The sequence below is a fragment of the Chiloscyllium plagiosum genome, unplaced genomic scaffold, assembly GCF_037043375.1.
Source record: "Chiloscyllium plagiosum isolate Xiang-an unplaced genomic scaffold, Cpla_swu_hap1 HiC_scaffold_32, whole genome shotgun sequence".
Lineage (NCBI taxonomy): Eukaryota > Metazoa > Chordata > Chondrichthyes > Orectolobiformes > Hemiscylliidae > Chiloscyllium > Chiloscyllium plagiosum.
Window position 1 is genome coordinate 17,348,837 of NW_028270170.1, and position 6,709 is coordinate 17,355,545.

The following is a 6,709-nucleotide window of genomic DNA, read 5'->3' on the forward strand; positions in this document are numbered from 1 at the left end:
CACACTCTGTTCATTGGCCTTTCTAAAGTGAACCCTGCTTTTCAAATCACAAAGCACCACTGAACATCTTAGGTATGAAGAGTTGATTTCAAATCATGAGACATTGTGGCCTAACAATGGGCTATCTATCAGGTTTTTTTTAGAATGTACACCATGTGCCCGAATGCCTGAGGAGTTTTTATGAATGATGAGTGTAACAGTTCATAGATCTTCTTTTGAAGTCAATTGAACAAAGAGGGAAAGTACACTTATGTTGCAATGATTCAAACCCAATGTTAATGATAAATGGAAAAATTGCCAAATGGATCTGTGAAGAAAGGATTTATTTTGATAGGCATATATTTCTGTGGATTGGTCTCAAGCAATCGGATATCGTAAATTCATTAAGTTCTCAGTACAACTAACCTTTTGTCATTATATACAATTTATAATTCTCCCAAAATCACTCCTGTCCTAGCTCATCTGCTGCTCAAATCCTCATCCATATCTTTTAGCCTTCAGGGTCAATTATTCCAATGCACTCCCAGCAGGACTCCCACATTCTACCCCTCATAAAATTCAGATAATCCAAAATACTGCTGCCTATATTCAGGCAGCAAATCCCATTCCGCTATCACCCTTGTGGTCATTGACCAAAGTTGACACTCAGTCAGGGAAGATCTTGACTTTAAATTTCTCATCCTGATTTTCAACTCTCTCGATGGACTCAGCCCTCCTGATTTCCCTAATCTTCATCAACCCCAAAAACATCCAAGAAGATATGTGCTCATCAGATTTTGACCTCTTATGCATTCTCATTTCAATTGCTGCTCCATTGCTGGCTGTGTCTTCAGTTTTCTAGGCCATGAGTTCCAGACCATCCTCCCTGGATCTTTCTGCCTCCCTTTCCTCCTTTCCAACATTCCTTTTGTTATCTGGCATTAGATCTGCCAATTTGACTTGTACTTTAGAATATAGAACAATACAGCACAGAACAGGCCCTTCGGCCCACGATGTTGTGCCGAACATTTGTCCTAGCTTAAGCACCTATCCATGTACCTATCCAATTACCTATCCAATTGCCGCTTAAAGGTCACCAATGATTCTGACTCTGCCACTCCCACAGGCAGCGTATTCCATGTCCCCACCATTCTCTGGGTAAAGAACCTACCCCTGACATCCCCCCTATACCTTCCACCCTTCACCTTAAATTTATGTCCCCTTGTAACACTCTGTTGTACCCGGGGAAAAAGTCTCTGACTGTCTATCTATTCCCCTGATCATCTTATAAACCTCTATCAAGTCACCCCTCATCCTTCGCCATTCCAATGAGAAAAGGCCTAGCACTCTCAACCTATCCTCGTACGACCTATTCTCCATTCCAGGCAACATCCTGGTAAATCTCCTCTGCACCCTCTCCAAAGCTTCCACATCTTTCCTAAAGTGAGGCGACCAGAACTGCACACAGTACTCCAAATGTGGCCTTACCAAGGTCTTATACAGCTGCAACATCACCTCACGACTCTTGAATTCAATCCCTCTGCTAATGAATGCTAATACACCATAGGCCTTCTTACAAGCTCTATCCACCTGAGTGGCAACTTTTAAAGAGCTATGAACATAGACCCCAAGATCCCTCTGCTCCTCCACCTTACTAAGAACCCTACCGTTAACCCTGTATTCCGCATTCTTATTTGCCCTTCCAAAATGAACAACCTCACACTTGACAGGATTGAACTCCATCTGCCACTCCTCAGCCCAACTCTGCATCATATCTAAGTCCCTTTGCAGCCGACAACAGCCCTCCTCACTATCCACAACTCCACCAATCTTCGTATCATTTGCAAATTTACTGACCCACCCTTCGACTCCCTCTTCCAAGTCATTAACAAACATTATATACAGCAGAGGACCCAGAACTGATCCCTGCAGAACTCCACTTGTAACTGGGTTCCAGGCTGAATATTTACCATCTACCACCACTCTCTGACTTCAACCGGTTAGCCAGTTCTCTATCCAAATGGCCAAATTTTACCACTATCCCATGCCTTCTAACTTTCCGCATAAGCCTACCATGGAGAACCTTATCAAATGCCTTACTAAAATCCACGTACACTACATCCACTGCTCTATCCTCATCCACATGCTCGGTCACCCCCTCAAAGAATTCAATAAGACTTGTAAGGTAAGACCTACCCCTCACAAATCCGTGCTGGCTGTCCCTAATCAAGCAGTGTCTTTCCAGATACTCATAAATCCTATCCCTCAGTACCCTTTCCATTACTTTGCCTACCACCGAAGTAAGACTAATTGGCCTGTAATTCCCGGGGTTATCCCTATTTCCTTTTTTGAACAGGGGCACAACATTCGCCACTCTCCAGTCCCCGGTACCACCCCCGTTGATAGTGAATAATACTTTGTTTCATAATACTCTTGTGAAGTTGCTTTGGGACATTTTAGGAGGTTAATTACATTATATATGCACACTGATGTTTACATTATTGCATAGTTATACAAATAGATATCCATAAATATGCAGTGTATTCATTTCTTCAACTAAATGCTATTGAAGTGACGAGTCATGAGAATAGTAATTAATTGCGTGTTGCTACCACATCTTATAGAGATCTGTTCGATTTGAAAGAAAAGGTAGGAAAAGCTAGGAAATACCTATAAACAATTAGATCAGTGGTATTGTACCATTGTAATATATTATTGTATTTGTAATTGCTTAAGAGTAGCATTCAGGATCCATGATCTTTGATGTCAAGAAGCTTATCAAGATGATAAAGTGACTGAGAGAATGTACAGAGTTCCAGGGAGAAGGCAGGGGAATGTCATCAATTGAATAAAATAGATTCAACGAAATTAAAGGGAGGATTGACTTTATAGGTTTTTCATCTTAATTATTGTTAATAAAAAATCATTTGTTGCTTGTGAATCAATTGGGAATCTCCCATGGAATTATTTGCATCAGTTTACTTCCAAAACAATTTGGCCACATTTGGTGTTGTACAAGCAGAGGATTCTGAATTTGTATAATGATAAAATATGGTAAAAACAATGACTGCAGATGCTGGAAACCAGATTCTGGATCAGTGGTGCTGGAAGAGCACAGCAATTCAGGCAGTATCCGACGAGCAGCAAAATCGACGTTTCAGGCAAAAGCCCTTCATCAGGAATAAACCCATTATTTGAAGAAAAATGCATGGGCTACTGTTTCACTTACTGGTCTGTTGAAAATATTAATTTAAAGTGAACTTGAATTGTTTGGAACTTTGATTGAATAATTAATTTTTAGAAAGTTACACACAGGTTGTTGACAACAAAAGTGAAGCTGTATTTATATCCTTCCTGGCTCCCATTAGGAATTAACAATGGCCCTCCTTGAATTTTTGGGTACTTTGTGCTCGTGATGCTCTAATAGTGGTATAAAGCAGAGAATTCCAGGATCTTCAGCCAGTCTCAACAGAAACTTATGTCCAAGTCAGGTTAGTTTATTGCTTGGAGCAGAATGTGGAAGTGATCCTGAAATGTTGCCTTTTTTTGGCTCCATTCATAGTTAGCATTGTGAGGCCAAGAGGTGGTATTAATATAAGCATGGTGAGTTGCAGCAATGAATTTCATAGTTGATACATATTTCAATCACACTATACTGGAGTGCTGGAGGATTGATGCTGACTCCAGTGGCAGAGGCACCTATCAAACAGACGGTTTTGTCCATAATATCGTTTAGTTCCTTCAATGTTGTATATCCAAGGTACTGATTTTCTTTTAAATAGATGTGAACACTGCAGGTTAGGCCAAAATTTATTGTCCATCTTTAATATCCTTCAAAATGTGGTAGGTGTGCCTGCTTAACCGCTGTGATGTAGGCATACCAACAGTGGTGTTAGACAGAAAATTCCAGGATTTTGATTCAGCAACAGAATGGCAGTTCAGGGTGATATGTAACTTCAAAGGGAACTTGCAGAGAGTGGTATTCCCATGTGTCTGCTGCTAGATAACAGAGGGCAAGGGTTCAAAAGGTGCCAAATGGAGTCATGAGATTAAATTTTGTATCATGAGCTCCACAGCAGCGATGTTTACATTTCTGCATCCTACCTCTCACCCAACTCTCATAGGTGTTCTAATCCCTATACTATCTCTCACTGACTGGTTGCATCAATTTTGGAGTCATGATAGGAGAAGGGTTGGGAAACATTATTTTGGGTAATACACATTGACACTATTGTGTGTCATTTGTGAGTAGATTTGAAATTTCAGGTGTTGGCTTTGTGCCAACTGCTTTATCCTAACATTTATGCTGATGAGTTTCTTGATGTTGTTGAAGCTACCCTCATTAGCAAGGTATAGAACATTCCACCACATTCCTGACTTGTGCTTTGCAGATATAGACAGGCTTTGGCAAGTCAGAGAGTTAGTTACTCACTGCAGAATTCCTACTCTCTAACCTGGGCTTATAGCTGTAGAATTTTCAGAACTCATTTAGATATATTTCTGGTCATTGCAAATCCTTGGATGCTCATTGTGAGTGAGTCAGCAATGGTAACGTTGTTGAATATCAAAAGGAGACCTTTTGGTAATGACCATGGCCTGGTATTTTTGGCGTTAATATTAATTCCCAGTTAGTAATCTGTTAGAAACGAAAATCGCTTCTCAATAATCGCTCTAGACAAATTCAGGAAAACAAAGTTTTATTAACAAGTCAAGTCTGCAGAGTCGGGCACCCTTAAAGAAAAGGCGCGCTGAGGCTTACAAAGTCTCCCATTATATACAGCACAAGTCCCTCCTCTCCTTGGCTCCAACAAGCCATGAGGTTCACATTCTTAAAAACATCATTATTTTTATCACAAAATCTGCAACAAATGTCTTCAGAGTCTCTAAAGTTGTTGTTTTTCTCACCCTGTAGTCTTATCAGTCAAAGACTTATTCTTCTCTGCCTGTGCTAGCAGTCTTATCAGTCAAGGACTTATCCTTCCCTGCTGTGTGAATGGCTTCATCAATCAAGAGCCTGCTTGTTTTTACTATCGCTCACAAATTGTCAGCATTCTGCACAATTTAAACTATTCTACTTTTGAGTATATAAAATGGTTGTTAGAAAAGAAACAAAAGTTTTGTCTTTTATTATAGATCAGTCTGTGGTCCAGGCACATCTTAAAGTTTAAACCGAAATTACCTCTCACAATTCCACCCTTTTCTTTCTTTAAGATGTGCCTGACCAAGATAAGCCCCCCCCTTCCCTCAAGGGCCCGGGAAATCCTTGGTCTATCGCAGCAACATCACTTTAAGTTCCTGTGTCCCATGTTGTGGAACCACCACTGCCTGGAGTCGGGAAATATTTTTCTGAATTAAAAACTGAATACAGGGAGTTAGGCAGGGTGTTACGAGAAGAAGAATCATGCCTCCCCCAACCACCAGCAACTGCTAACATTTAAAATAGTGGCTATTCTAGAGGTGAGATCAATAAACAGGTTTTGTGTAACATCAGGGAGTTCAATCTGTCCTTCTACCTCTTCATATACAGATGGCACTTTAGGGAGCACGACCGTTCCCTGACGGTCTTGCTCTTTCCCCAACCCCCGATCAGGGATCTGTATCTTGGTCTCCTTGACTCTGTCAACCTGCTCCCTGAGCAACACGGAGGATAGGTCCCACCTCCCAGTTTTGCTAATACACACCCAGCGGTCATTTATAGGGCAGCCATGGATTTTGCCACCGTATCCTTTATTATATATCTGATAATAGGGTCTCCCATCCTCCCAACATTCATGGTGTGCACTCACATCGTAACACCTATCGTCCACATAGGAATGGGACACAAATGATCCCGAATAGATTCGAATCCCAAGTCTTACTGTAGTTCGACATTTGTCACATCTCCCCTCACCCTCCCCCACATACAGGAGTAAACTGATCAATATCCCCACCAATACAGTCCAAGTAGAGTTCATTATTGCTGTCTTTTCAGTTTTACCGACAACGGCTTGTCCCCTTGCTCGCATGTCCAGGTGCTTTCTTCTTCAGGCGGAACAGGCCCCTTTATCCTTGATGCGTGGACCCACCCTTTTTCTTTCGTCCGAACAGCTGCTTCAGTTGTTAGCAGAACCAGGAACGGTCCTTCCCACCGCGGCTGGAGCTTTTCGGCCTTCCAGGTTTTAACAAGTATCCAATCTCCGGGCTCCACCTTATGCAGGAGGAAGTCGAGTGGCGGAGTCTGAGCCAGGAGACCTTTCCTCCGGAGTTCTGCAAAAGAACGGGATAAGGCCAGTAAATAGGTTCGGATAAATACATCCCCCCCTTGTAGAGTGGGACATCCATCAACCTTACTCCAATACGGTAGTCCGAAGAGCATTTCATAGGGGGAAACCCCGACATCTCGGCGAGGTGCCGTACGTATCCTCATTAGGGCAATGGGCAGGCACTTTGGCCAGGGTAACTTAGTTTCTAACATCAGCTTAGTCAATTGGGTCTTGAGCGTGCCATTCATTCTCTCAACTCGACCCGAACTCTGAGGATGCCAGGGTGTGTGGAATTTCCATTGGATACCCAGGGCATTACAGATCAAATGGTGTAGCTTAGAAATAAAATGCGTCCCGCAGTCGGAGTCAATAGATTCCATTATGCCATATCTCGGGATTATGTTCTCTAACAACAGTCGGGCCACGGTTGGTGCATCGTCTTTGGCAGTTGGGAAGGCCTCTACCCAGTGAGTGAAATGGTCTACTAT